The sequence below is a fragment of the Lepisosteus oculatus genome, chromosome 10 (assembly GCF_040954835.1).
Source record: "Lepisosteus oculatus isolate fLepOcu1 chromosome 10, fLepOcu1.hap2, whole genome shotgun sequence".
Classification (NCBI taxonomy): Eukaryota; Metazoa; Chordata; class Actinopteri; order Semionotiformes; family Lepisosteidae; genus Lepisosteus; species Lepisosteus oculatus.
Genome location: NC_090705.1, coordinates 28,379,587 through 28,394,108, shown reverse-complemented (window position 1 = coordinate 28,394,108; position 14,522 = coordinate 28,379,587). Strand labels below are relative to the sequence as shown.

Here is a 14,522-nt window from a genome sequence, read left to right as displayed (position 1 = left end):
TTTTTTTGCTGTATCTAAATTCAAGCTCCTAAGGTAGTGCAATTGTGTTTTGTATCACTACAGATGCAGTCATTTATAATGTGTGGTGGTGTGCTGCAACAACTGCTGTGGCATGGTGAACACCACTGCTTAATTCAGTATTTTTTCAAATGATCTGGTGTGGGGCTGCACTACTCTGTAAAACTCTGTGAAACTGCCAGGTGGCTCAGTGAAATCTTTATGTACTCCAACTGCGTGTGGCTGTCACATAATACAATTTCTAATAATAAAAATTAAATATTTGTATCCCATTAGTGTTTTCCAGGGTTAATCATATTCTACAAACAACTGCATTAAATACAATGATTACGCACTACTCCAAATAAGATACTATACAGTTTGTCACAAAACTGTATAACACGAACAGAAATATAATTTTTAAATTACATGCAATATGCAGGATTATAAGTAATTGTTTATAATTAGTAATTAGAAAACATAATTTTATTTAGAATTTTGATTACTACAAATATACACAGTGGCTTTAAAAACATTGTATTTAAAAGCAAATAAATATATAAACAACAAAAAAGAGGCCAGTAGTGATCTGAATGACTTTCAATTAATTTCAAAGAATAACTTACTGTATGGTTGCATACTGTAAGTTGGAGCTGATACGCACTTGTGCATTCAGAGTGACGCAGTGGTGGTTCAGTGGTAGAATTATTTTCTGCCGTGCAGGAGGCCTGGGTTTGATTCCAGGCCAATGCCAGACCCCTTGGGGATAATAAAGACTCTTCTTCTAATAATAAAATAAATTATATGTATGCCATATTTATAATAATTTTAAACAGCATAACATGTCAAATTAATCAATCAAATCAAATTTTAAATTAATATTAAAAATAAAGTAGCAATAACATTGATTAACCTGCATAGTATAGAGATACTGTAGAAACCATGACACACTGGGGCTATTATTTAGCTCACTATAAAAATACTTTGTTTAGTTTTAATGTTAAATTCAATAATATTGTTACTTAAAAATATGTAAGACAAATTATGTTATGAATATAACACTTTATCAGTTTTTCTATTGGTTTCTATAGTGACTTGGAAAAAGCTTGACTAAGTTAGCAACAGTATCTAAGGAGGGGATTGGTGGTTTTATTGCACTCAAAACGGAGAGCTTTAAATCTTGTATAAAATACCAGCAACTGCAATGCGTGGATCTAGCAATCTCGTCCTGTCACTTGGATGGCAGAGTCGGTGGTCAGTATCACTTGATATGGTCCCTCCCACCGGGGTTGCAACGTCTGGGAGGGTATCTTCTTCAGCCATACCAGGTGAAGCTAGGTATCAGGTCGTGTCCCCCCTCTACTGGAGCGTCCAGCACCTGCTCACGAACCCCTTGCACTGCTTTATTTGAAAATTGGTTAGCAAACCCAACGATCCAGTAGCCAAGTTTGGCCCTCCTGGGAGTTTCATTGGTCAGCCTGTAATGATCTCAAATGACCTCAGTCCACAGCTCTGTTTGATCCAGCCCGAAGGCTACACAAGACCGCAGGCAAAGCATTTACCCCCGGTGTTCTTTCAGTCTGATATTTCATCAGTCTGTCCCTCAGAGTTCTGTTGATTCTTTCCACCTTTCCTGCAGACTGAGGGTGAGGGCAGTGAAGGTCCCATCTCACCCCCAGCAATGTGGCCACAGTCTGACACACCAGTGAAGTGTGTCCTTTGATCAGAGTCCAAGCGGCAGGGCAGCCCCCACCGAGGAATTAAAACCCATCATCAAATGTTTAGCAGTTACAGAGACAGTGGTCTTCTTAACTGGCAATACCTCAACCCACCAGGAAAACAGATCCACCATCACTAAGAGTCCAGTTTTCCCTTTACATACTGGCAAGCTTCAATCGTCAATTTGCCAATGCATGAAAGGTCCCTCAGGGGCAGGCCGTCTGAGAGTTAGCACCCGCACCTGAGTTGTAGTTGAGTTCTTTTGACACACATCACATCGAGATACCACATCAGAGGCTATTGCTGCAAACCCGGATCCCACCCAATTTTGGAAAACCGGCGTACTATTTGACTCACACCCAGGTGTCCAATGGAATGCATTTGTCAGGCAGTAAAAGGCATTAAGCTGTGAGGGCATTCAGGGCATCCGGTCTGCTGGCAGCGCTACAGCCCATCATCATGCAGCCCCACATTCTTTTCTAACCATGTCCATTTCTCTGTTCTGGAGGCCTCAGCCTGAATGTCCTGTAGCTTTCCCTTTTCCACCAACAGAAGTCTCGGAACTCCTGCTCTCCCAGGGTTGCTCGCCTGGTGGCCGCATCTGCAGGACTGTTCCCTCGAGTTACTAGGGGCATTATTGTGTCCCTTGCACTTTACCATAGCTACTTCAGTCAGCAGCTGCAAAGCTTCTAACAATTCAGAGACAAACCTGCCACAGTGAGGAAATCCCCATTCCTCCAAAATCCATCCAAAATCATGACATACACCAAATGCATATCTGGAATCTGTATAAATTGTAGCAGATTCCCGTTTAGCATATTTACAAGCTTCAATCAATGCTTTAAATTTGGCTTGCTGTGCTGAGGCAGTAGGGGGCATACTCCTAGCTACAAATACATCAAATTCTGACGTAATCACTCAACCAGCCTGTGTCCCCCTTCTTGCACCAGAGAGGACCCGTCCGTGAATAATGTTATAAGTCCTCATTTCCGAGAGGATGTTCAGCTATCTTAATCCCCTCGTCTTCTCCCATTACCCACAGCTATGCTCAACTAAATGATTCTCGCCAGGGTCTGCAAGGAGATGAAGACGGGGTTAAGCGTTCCTTCCCTTTCAATGGTCAGGTTGGAGGCCTCTAGGAGAGCCTGCCATTGGGTCCACCGTGCCATAGTTACCTGACTTACTCGATTTAGTAGGAGCAGTGTATGCACAGGGTGGGGGCACCGCATTATTAACTGCTGGTCTAACACAAGATTACTCACAGCTTGTACAGCCAAGCAGGTAGCCTGCACAGCCCTTAAACACAACCCCCACCCCTTGGCCACTGCATCGAGGGGTCCTGAATAATAATCGGCCGGGCAATGCTTACCTCCATGCTCCTGCATCAGCACAGCTGCCCAAAACCTGTTTTTCTCACATACAGAAAAAATGGTTGGTCCGTCTGAGGGAATCCCAAGGGAGCTTACTTCAAATCATTAAAGGTGGCTTCTGCTGCCGGAGTCAAGGCAATCTTGTCCTTGGACTGCACTCCCCACTTAAGCAGATCTGTTAGAGGTTGTGCTCGCACTGAAAAAGAGTCCACCCAGGCCCTGTTAAAATTACACAGGCCCAGAAATGATCTCAATTCCTTCACAGGCTTTGGTATTGGAAACCCTCAAATAGCCTGAGTTCTTTACTCACTGAGTTCCCTTTTCCCTTTACTGATCTTTTGTCCCAGATAGATCACAGTTTCTAAACTGATTTGTGCTTCATCGTAACTGGCTTTATGACCTCTCTTTGCTAGAAGGTCTAGTACTTGGAGTAGCTCGACCTTATGGGTTTCCTCATCAGGGGAAGCAATCAGAATATCATCCAGATACTGAATGATCACAGAAGTCAGTTGAGGTAGTTCACGTAGGGGCTGTCTCGGAGCCATGTGATACACTGTCGAGCTGTTGTGAAACTCTTGAAGTAGCCTGGTACAGGTGTACTGTTCTTCGTCAAACAATAAATGCAAACCAATCCTGAACCTCTGGGTGTAAAGGTACTGACCAGAAACCATTTGCAATGTCTATGACAGAATACACAGCATGATCATGTATTCTTGAGCATGCGCTTTCTGCAGTATCTTAAAATGACCTGTTTTTTGTCTGCTGCATATCAGACTTAGGGTGGGGCACTTCTTTTGCCCACCTATCAATATCCTCAGGTTTAGGAATTCTCTGTCTTTGTACCACTACCAGGACCGTAGCAGGGTCACTCAGGAAGGAGGGGCCCGGCCCCTCATCCTCATCCTCATCCTCATCCTGGTTTAGCTTTCTCCTTCTAATTCCTATACTTACACAATTTGCAATTTATCATTCTCAATCTTTAATTTCTTAACCTCTTCCTCCAACTCACTTCGCAACTTATTTACTGCATCTTTGCGCTCTGCTACAGCCTCCAACCTCCCTTTTACATCCTTGATCTGTTTTTCCCAATCAGTTTTCTCAGCTGTATCCTTTCTCACTCTCAAATGTTTTCCTAAAATTATCTGTTAATCCTTACACCACTGCTCATACACTTTCCAACAATCCTGCTCAGGCCAAACACCGTCTGATAATCTATATTTCTTTTTCAGCTTCTCCTCACACGCACTGAGCTTTTTCTTCTCTGACACCCAGTTGGAGATCTCCCCAGGTTTATCTGCGCACCAGCTCATCCTGCTGGGATTACCGCAACTGCGTACCAACCCAAACCGTTGGTTTTACCGCAACCAGGGGGGCCTCTTTCTTTTTTTTTCTCTAACGGTACTGTTCTTCCTAGGTACACTCTGCCCTGAGGATAACCTTCCCTTTAAAACCTGACTGGTCACTTCCCTGGTACAGGGGATGCCCAAGACTCCCAGTCTCTGACTTGCAATTCCTAGAGAGCGTCAGGTTGTCTCTGAGCAGCAGGCGAGAGACTTCAGGACTTTTTTGCAAAATAGGAGTCCTTTCCACTTAGTTAAGTGCCTTATTTTCTGTCGCTCCCACCGCCCAGGCGACCCCTCCACTCCTGGAATCCTGCCACCAACTACACCAAAACTGTTGAATCAGCAACTTAACTCGGGTTTGGTCAGAGAAAGGAATCATTATTGTGTACACAAGGAGCAAACAATTAGTGTGATAGCAAGTGAAGTTCAAATTACAGTGTGTTTTTCTAGCTTATATATAATATTGTAAGCAGGTTGGAGGAATCATTATCACTAGTGTAGCTAAGCAACAAAGTGGTCAGCAGAAGTACAAGGACGAGAAATTAGGAAAATAAGGGTGCTAGTGTTGCATACCAGAGGTACAAAGGAGTACTCCGAGAACCTTGAGGCCTGTGTGACTACTGAACTGGAAACTTTGTAGCTAACTAAAAACCTTTTTTTTTTCAAACTTTTTATTTAGAGATGAAAGGTTTTACAAACATAACCAGAACAGCAGAATAAACATTTACCTTCATCTTGCATTTCTGCCACATTGTATATATATAAAATGAGCTATTTACACTATGCCAGCAGGTATGGAGGTACATACAAAAAAAAATACAATTGTCTCATAAGAAACACAACAAACAAAAAAAACGTCTACACATTGATATCACTGCATGTTTTCTCCTAAACTCCCTATAGGGAGATAAATTGAATCCATGTTTTCCAGTATTTTCTAAACCTCTCTGCATGCAATCTGAGAGAAAAAGTTATTTTTTCCATTATTTAGATCTTATTCACAACATTAACCCATTGTTCATGTGTTGGAGGTTCTTTTATAAGCCATTTTCATGTAACTACTTTTTTACTAACTGCTAGAAGAATACTTAATATATATCTATCCTTTACTTCAATATCATCAGTCAAAATTGCCCAAGTATATAAAAGAAAAGTCAAATGGTACAGATGCAGCCATCCAAAGTGCGCGGCACAGACACGTACCGGAGGTAATTGGCTACGGCCTCACGCATGGTGACCCGCGTTGACGCAAAATACCGCGGTACGTGATTGATTGACCGACAGGGGCACTCGTGGTCCGTTGGTCGGTCGTAGAAAGATTTAAATGTCTTTACAGTGCCTGTTTAAGTATTGAATATTTATATGGAATTTTACCACTGAAGGGCAATCTTAGTAGCTGAGCATAAAAAGAAAAGAAGCATACTGTAACGCGTGTGAAGGCCATAAACGATATTAATTTTGGAACATAAACATATAGTATATGGCTGGTTTCGGTACTTTAAAGAAAAAATACACACCAGTATTCCATTTCTCCCTAAACATTTTAAGTCTTTAACTAACGTGATATAATTATATTCATGTACCGCAACATAAGAATAGTACACGCTGTACATTGTCTGTTGATAATGTTTCTGTAGGGCTTTTTCAGCACTCCACATGTGACCTTGCCGGTGGCGCTGTGGGTTAGGTTCCTGACTCCCACGTCACATGGCGAGTGTTCGAATCCAGCTGAAGCCATGACTTTTTTTTTTAACAAACATTTCTTTGAAAAAATAAAACTTTTCCCTGGGTCAGAGATTAAATAAAACCTCACTTGCACCAAACAGATTTATGTTTCTAAATATCACAACATGATCGAATTTAAGTCATTTTAATAACAATGAATAGTCACCTATGCGTTACAATATAAACATTTATATTGATTTAAATCACGTTTTGATTTAAATCGCAAACGCGTGTTTAAATATATGTGTTTTTGATTCACAATCAGACAAATGCAACATAAATTGATATCTTTGTCTTCTAAGTATCTTAAGAAAGTTTCAGCATAGGTTTCTCCCCGTCTAGATTTATTTTTCTTGGAATCTTGGGATCAAACGTGGAAAGATTAGATTGTAATCGTTTTTATTTTTTAAATACATTTTAGAAAAGTGTAATCTATACTAAAAAGCTGTATACCACCTGCTATAAAGATACATATTGTAATACTTTCCGGTTCGGACAGGACAGACACAAGAACTCAGACTTGCGGAGTTAAAGCAAGTTAAAGCCTTGATTTTATATATCACCTTTAAAAGTGGCATCTCAAAGCAAGGTAAATACCCAACACTGATTGTACCCATCTGTCATGCTAATAAAGCACCTTGAATCGAATCGAATTTAATTGAGAGAGAGGGGGGGGGGCGAGTGAGAGAGCACAGCCAGGACAGACAGGCAAATAAGATACACTCCACAGACATTCACAAGCGAGAGAGAGTTTTTTGCCCTCTGTCAAAAAAACCCAAATCACCCGGGGTAGAGACTCTGGGGGGATCATTGTGTGGTACAGAGCGGAGCTCAGTTACTCCAAACAAGTAGTAAAGAGAGAAAAGTCAACAATTGATTTAAGGACGATCTGTCAAAGTGCAATGAAATACAATATTGTTGTTGTTGTTGTTATTGTTGTTTTTATCTTGTAAAGCGTTTTGAGAAGCCACCTTTAAAGGCGATATATAAAAGCGGTGATTCTTATGGAATGTGTTTCTTTTTCTTTTTTTCAGCATGGAATAAACCTATTACTTGATTCTTATGGATGCCCGGTTCCACCGGGGATTCAAAAAAATTTTTTTTTTAAATCGCGTATCTAAGGAAATAGCAGTATAACCTTGTTCATGCACAAACAGTGGCATGTTACGTTATTAATTTGGGTGTCTCCTCTTGCCAGAAAGCTCTAAATTGCATTTTGAGTGCGGTTTTTGACTTTTTTAAAATTGCAACCCGTAAATAAAGCTGATACTGTTTAGACTTCTAATTATTTTAAACTGTATTACAGCAGCACAATGCACAATGCAACGTAAATTGCAAAAATGCACTTGGAATCTGTCCAAGCCCTACTTTGTCAGGCATTTTCTTTTACTGTAACGGACATAAAAACTCACTTGCTTTTAACAGAGCGTTTCATAATTTCTAACTACAAAAATTATTTAAACTGCGACACTTATCATTCAACCAGAGCTCGAAATATCACAAGGATCCTCAAGAGCACAGCAAAGACTGTATTAAAATAATCGCGTATCTAAAGAAATTAATAAAATATAATTATATTTGTGTACTGCGACAGGGCTGTGTAGGGCTGTTTCACCTCTCTCTTCATGTGACTCTATTCAAAAGCCATCTAACAAAGAGGGGATGAGAAGAGTGATAAACTAGTATACTTTAGATCTTTTTCTGAACCCGGGGAAATCTGATCATGTTTCTCTATAACAATAATAAAAACATTATTTTACATATCACCTTTATGTGATATCACCTTAAGGACAGCACATAGAAGGGTTAATTGCACAATGGACCGCGCAAAGAAATTTAAAATAGTCTTCTTTAGGTGTGAGGGCAGGAGTGGATCGCAGCAGGCATAATCAAAACAAAACAAAGAACAGGACAGGTGAGACGTGTATCCAGAGAGCGAGTGATCAGAAAAAGGAACAGCTGTTACGCCCAGGTTTTCGCTGAAAGACTGTTCGGAAAACTGCTAAGCCCGTCACAAAGCAGGAACTGATCGATGCGATCTATAAATTCTAGGAGGAAGAACTGACCGAACAAAATTGTAACAATTTTATTAACAGGCTGTTTCGTGTTCTTCCTAGGATTGTTGACCAGGGCGGGGGACATTAGGGAATGTGAGTCTGAAAAAGACAGTCTCACATTTGTGGACAGTCTGTCCACAAACAAAACATTCCTGTTAGACGAGGAATGTAAAAAAGGCAATTACTTTTTGTCAATGAAAACCGGCATGTGTGTCTCTCTCTGCTTGATGTCTTTCTTTCTCTGCTGAATGATAAAAGCATTTTATTAAAAAAACGCGTTTGCGTTTGTCTAGGTATTTACTTTGTAATCAAAGTTTTTTATTACTGTTATAGAGAAACATGATCAAATTTTCCCTGGTTAAGAAAAAAAGATCTAAAGTATACTAGTACTAATCTGATCAATCCAACTGCCTGTTTCCTGTGCTTTCTCTATCCTTTAAAATAAACTATTATTCCTCAATGCAGGGTATTACATAGCCAGTATCACAGGCCAGTTCACAGGTTTGCATGCATAATTTAATTTTGAAAGCCAGTGAGACATCAGGTACTACTGTTGTATTTATGAAAAAGAAACAAAACAAAAAGCATACTAATAACTGTGTCATCCTACTCCTTAGTTAATACAATTGATTATTTACAAACAGTTAACATTGTTAGTAAAATATTTGAATTATATTTTACCCTGTTTTTTCTTTGGTTTTGTATTTAACTTATTATATGATAGTCAGATTTAATGTATATTTGAACAATGAAAATATATTTTTACAAGATGCGGGGGAAAGTGCAACAACTTATTACAGTGTTAAATTAAATATTATTGATTACTAATAGTTTATGCTTACACCTAACTTTCTTAATTAGATGTATTTAAAACAGTGAACTACTGTAAGTGTAACATAACATTAAGAAATACAATCGAGAATAGTTTTGTGGTGTTTGTATAGATGTAACGTTCCTAAAACGTATAACTTAACAAAATTAAAATCTGTAATCTTTCCACTTGTATGTCACCAGAAAATACAAGAAGTTTCTGCTTTGTCTAAGGATGGTATCAAAAAGTAATCTAAGTGGTGAGAAAGCTGTGCTTAATGATAATTAAGGGACTTAAAAGTAAAACGAGATGCTTCATATTGCTTGACTAATTTTAAAAACTAAGTTATAAATGCAGACGCTCTCTCGGTGCCGCGCCAGGTTTAAATATCTAAATATACATTCGCCCCGGGCAGAGGCCGAAGAGCCAGAAAGCTTGCGGGGTGCGCGGGGAAGAGCAGGACAGGAGTGAAAGTGGTCAGGGCAGGGTTTAGGAAGGCCGCCGACCAGTGCGGCTGTCCCACAGTGAAGCGGGTGTACAGTCTGGGGAGGTATCCATTTTCCTTGTAAATAGTTCCCTGCTTCTGCACCTCTGGGTCTTACTCTCTCTCTCACTGCTCGCACTGTTGGTGGGCGGAGGCGCGGGAGAGCCGGGCTAGCAGGTGGTTACGGAGAAGAAAAATAAAGGCTTTCACTTCCTTTAAATCCGCAAGTCTGAGTTCTTGTGTCCGACCTATCCAAACCCGAAAGTATTACAATGTGTATCTTTATAGCAGGTGATGTACAGATTACACTTTTCTAAAACGTATTTAAAAAATAAAAACGATTACAATCTAATTTTCCACGTTTGATCCCAAAATCCCAAGAAAAATAAATCTAAACGAGGAGAAAGCTATGCTGAAAGTTTATTAAGATACTTAGAAGACAAAGATACTGTATCAATTTATGTTGCATTTGTCTGATTATGATTCAAAAAACACATATAACTAAACACGTTAACACATATAACACGTGTTAACACACTAAACATATATAACTAAACACACGTTTGCGATTTAAATCAAAACTCAATTTAAATCAATATAAATGTTTATATTGTAACGCATACTGTACAGCCTCCATTTCTCTTATCAAAAATGACTTAAATTCGATCATGTTGTGATATTTAGAAATATAAAAGTCAATTAATTGTCCATAATATTGCTATTCTATTTTTTCGAAGAAATGTTTGTTAAAAGAAAAGTCACGGCGCCAGCTGGATTTGAACACACAACCTGTAGGTTTGTAATCAAGCACATAGACAAGTGGGCTTCTAGGGAAGTCACATGAAGAGAGAGGCGAAACAGCCCTACACAGCCCTGTTGCAGTACACGAATATAATCATATCGTTATTAATTTCTTTAGATACATGATTCCATATTATATTAGCAGAAAAGCTTAAAACTACCACTTTTGTACACGCAATTTCACATGTTAAAGACTTCGATGCTTAAAATGTTTAGGGAGAAATGGAATACCGGTGTATTTTTTCTTTAAAGCACCGATTCCTGGAATCTGACTGGCTGATACCCTTCTGAAGTGGTTCCATAATATCTGGTATACGGAAAAGAAAGCGTTGATAAAAAAGCCTCGATTCTCATGTATCTGACACAAGTATTTTTTAATACAGTCTTTGATGTGCTCTTGAAGATCCTTGTGATATTTTGAGCTCTGGTTGAATGATAAGTGTCGCAGTTTAAATAATATTCGTAGTTAGAAATTATGAAATGCTCTGTTAAAAGCAAGGGTTTTTTTATGTCCGTTGCAGTAAAAGAAAATGCCTGACAAAGTAGGGCTTGGACAGATTCCAAGTGCTTGTACAAATGAGCTAAAGAAATTAGCAAAAAAAGTCATTCCTTAATCGTATTGGCTAGCTAATGTCCTGTCCTTGTTAGTTAGGTCTACGAAATGCTGTGGTGTTTGTCAAAGAAAAAACTAAACATATTTTCGTTTAAAATGACGGTTAGAAAGAATGTGGACCAGCGTTATACTTTGAGTTTACAGCTTGTCCAAAGTCATTAATTATTAATAGTATTAGTAATATCTTCGGTAAAGGCTTTGATGCATAAATATTTCTGATAAAGGTAGGTTGTGTACTTTGTCCAACTGAGCAATCTTGCTTTCATAAAATATACCGACATTTTAATGACTGATGATTAACATGCTGTAATACACAGTTTAAATTTAAAAGCTCAAATGCTGTACATGAGAGGTTAAGCTTTATTGGCTCCTCCTGGTGGTTTTACAAGGTGATGCTGGATACTTTCCGGCATGACGTCAAATGACGAGATATACTGCGTGATACTGCGTTTTGATGCGACATGCCCACTGGGGTATACTGCGAAATACCCCATCCATTTTGAATGGCTGCATCTGTATATTCAAATTTACTAAATTATATGGAAGAGTTATATGTATAGATTTCCAGTATTGGTGTATTTTTGGCAAAATATGTGTGAATGAGTCGCATCATGTTCTCCACATAATCTCCAACATTGTTTACTACTGCCTTTTTGTTTGGCTTTAATTTTAGGGCTGATAAACCAAGTCAGATTCTTCCAACAAAACTCTCTCTAAGTCTGTGAACTTGAAGAGCCCTGTTGAAATCTACACATATAATTCCACTGATCCATAGAAATTGTTGTTGGTTTCTTTTTCCCATTTTATTTTAATATATTCCGTTGATTCTTTTTCATATATTCAGTACTACTGTACAGCTTTAATATTATTTTTTTCAAATAACCTTGCTGATATGCAACTACAAAATTATCAAGCAATTTATTACTTTCCTTAACCAGCTTGGAGCAGGTTAAGAATTGAGGATATGTTGCTTTACTTAATTGAATACAATCCAGTCCTCCTTTGTGAAAGCGACAATACTTTTGTCAACATGTTTACAAATGTTATCTGGCTAACTGAGTAGTCTCGCTTTGTGAAACAGCCTCCTGGTGCTCCATGAATCTTTGGAGCTTTGAATCTTTGAATAATCAATACAACAGATTCCATGAATCTGTTGTATTGATTATCAGTAATCAATACAACAGATTGCAGCAATATATGCTGGGCACACCCTGATCTCACACATAGGTGTAAAACAGGGTTAATATTTTCTGTTTCAGAAAAAAATCTAATTTGTTTTAGATTTTGTATCTTGTTTTAACTGTTAATACAATAGCAAATATAATTGCGGTTCTGCTGCATAATTCCTAGTATTACGAGTCATAACTATGTATTGTACCTGTGATATATGGTTGTGTATACAGTGTTACTAAACAGGTGCAATCATAGTGTTTTCACAGTGCAAAAAATATGCAGTTGCTGTGTTGATTTAGGTTACTTTCCACTACATTCTTTTCCATGCAAACCCACACAGAAAAAATATTGGTAATATGTTTGTTGAACTGTTTTTTAATATTTGAATTGGATTCTCCATTTTGAATCTTGATTAATTCCCACCTATTAGCAGATATTACAAATATCAGAATCCAGACAGGAGGAAATATTTCTAAAGACATAAAGACAATGGCCCATTAGAATAATCAGTTTCTGGATCAATTTATATGATCAAGACACCTCTACCACTATTTTTAGTTGGGGAGAGGAAAGGAACATAAGATTCATTATTATTTTTAGAATAAATTGATACATATTTTTATTTATTCATGTTAAATATTAAATCTAAATAGTAAAAGTTATAACTAAATTATACATACATTTTATCGCCATTTGAATCAAAATCATAATTGTTTTGAATTACTTAATAAAATGTACCAGAATTTTTATTTAATTTAACACTATCTTATAGGTAATTACTTGAAATAGATAAAAAGCAGGGCCTTGTATTTCTTGTCAAGAAATTTTACAAATGGGGGGGGGGGGGTTGTGAAAATGGTGAAAATCAGGAATTGACCAAGCAGTTTAGTCAATAATTAAAATAGATATTCATAACCCCCAACTTGTAAGTGATTTCTCCAGAATATACCCAAGCGGTTAGTATATTTAAAGGCATGTGAATTCTTTATTCTCTGGCACAGCTTTGGTGAAAAGAGTAATGATCCAGGCATACTTCACACTTTGTTAAACAAATGTTTATTAAGAAGGACAAGACAAACACTATACTACAGACAACAACAACACACAAGTTACTCTATCTCAGTAACTGAGATAACTTAATGAACTGAAACACTGACTTAAACATCTTCGTGCTTCCAAGAACACATTGTTCCTCATACCCAGACAAAATATAAGCTTTAATGCTTATATATTATTATTTATTCGGCTAGATGAGTAAAGGCAATGTTAGCTTGTTAAAACCCTGTATTTGTTTTCTGCATGGCACTTATAGGATTTTGTAGAGTCCTGTAGGGTTCGATTTATTGTACAGGAGACAGTATTTTGAGTACTAGGTCTGATATACAAAAGGACACATACAAAAGACAAATATTTACAATACTTTAGGATTTTGGGAGTGGAATTTATTAATTTTACATTTAAGGGCCTGTCAAAAAGGGGATCCAGAAGTACCAAGAAAAACATTTACTATAGTTTTTAACTCCGCACATGAGCCAAATACCTGGACACCAAAACCTACAGTACAACTTCCAACATTCCACACAGAATCAAAGAATTCTGTTAATATCCACAAATAATCATACTGTAATTCAGCTACAGGTTTACCACCCTTTGGGTACACTGTCCAGATTATCTAGATTTACACCTCTGTTTTGCAAGCCAACATTAAAATAAAAGGAAAAATACCTTAACTGTATAATGGCAAATCGTAATATTAACAGTTTCCGTTTATATACTGTAAATCCCTTGTTTTCTGAGAATTTCTGTGAAACTAGTCAAATTAAAAAATTGTAGTCCAATCCAGTCTCCTTTCTTAACAGAAATAAAATTCAATTTTAAATGGTAGCTAACACATTTCATTCTAAAACATTAGCTAGACTATGTATTTTATATGTTTATATATATGTAACACAAAATACTATATTTTCAAGACATAATTATTAGATTAAGAAAAACACAAATGAAGCTGCCATTTTAGTAACATCTAACACAGCAAAAGTGCCACCAATTGAAGTTTTGAGCAGTGAAAGTCTGATTGTGGCATACTGGCTGGAACTGCGGTTTGTGTACACAAGATTTCATGTGCATTATAGATGGCTGCATATCTATATCATATACAGTATATCCCTTACTGCATCTTATATTCAGTGTCTTCAGAAAGTATTCTCTGTTGAACTATTCCAAATATTTGTGTTAAAACAATTACCACATTTTTAATGCATTGAAGTAATTTATCCTTTATTCACACAACAGTTTAAAGGAACCAAAATATTTTTTTTAACAAAAATTTATGAAAGATGGAAATACTGTATCTTGTTTGCTGAAGTATTCTCCGTCCTAAGTATTTCATAAAAGGACCTTTTGCAGCACTTATGGCAACAGTTTGTCTG

General features: G+C 37.6%; 1 protein-coding gene across 1 annotated transcript in view; it reads left to right on the top strand.

Annotated features, from left to right (window-relative positions):
* Positions 1-14,522, top strand: part of LOC107078613 (WAS/WASL-interacting protein family member 3) — a 52,365-nt gene that overhangs the window by 24,347 nt on the left and 13,496 nt on the right. The gene's annotated exons all lie outside the window — the stretch shown is intronic.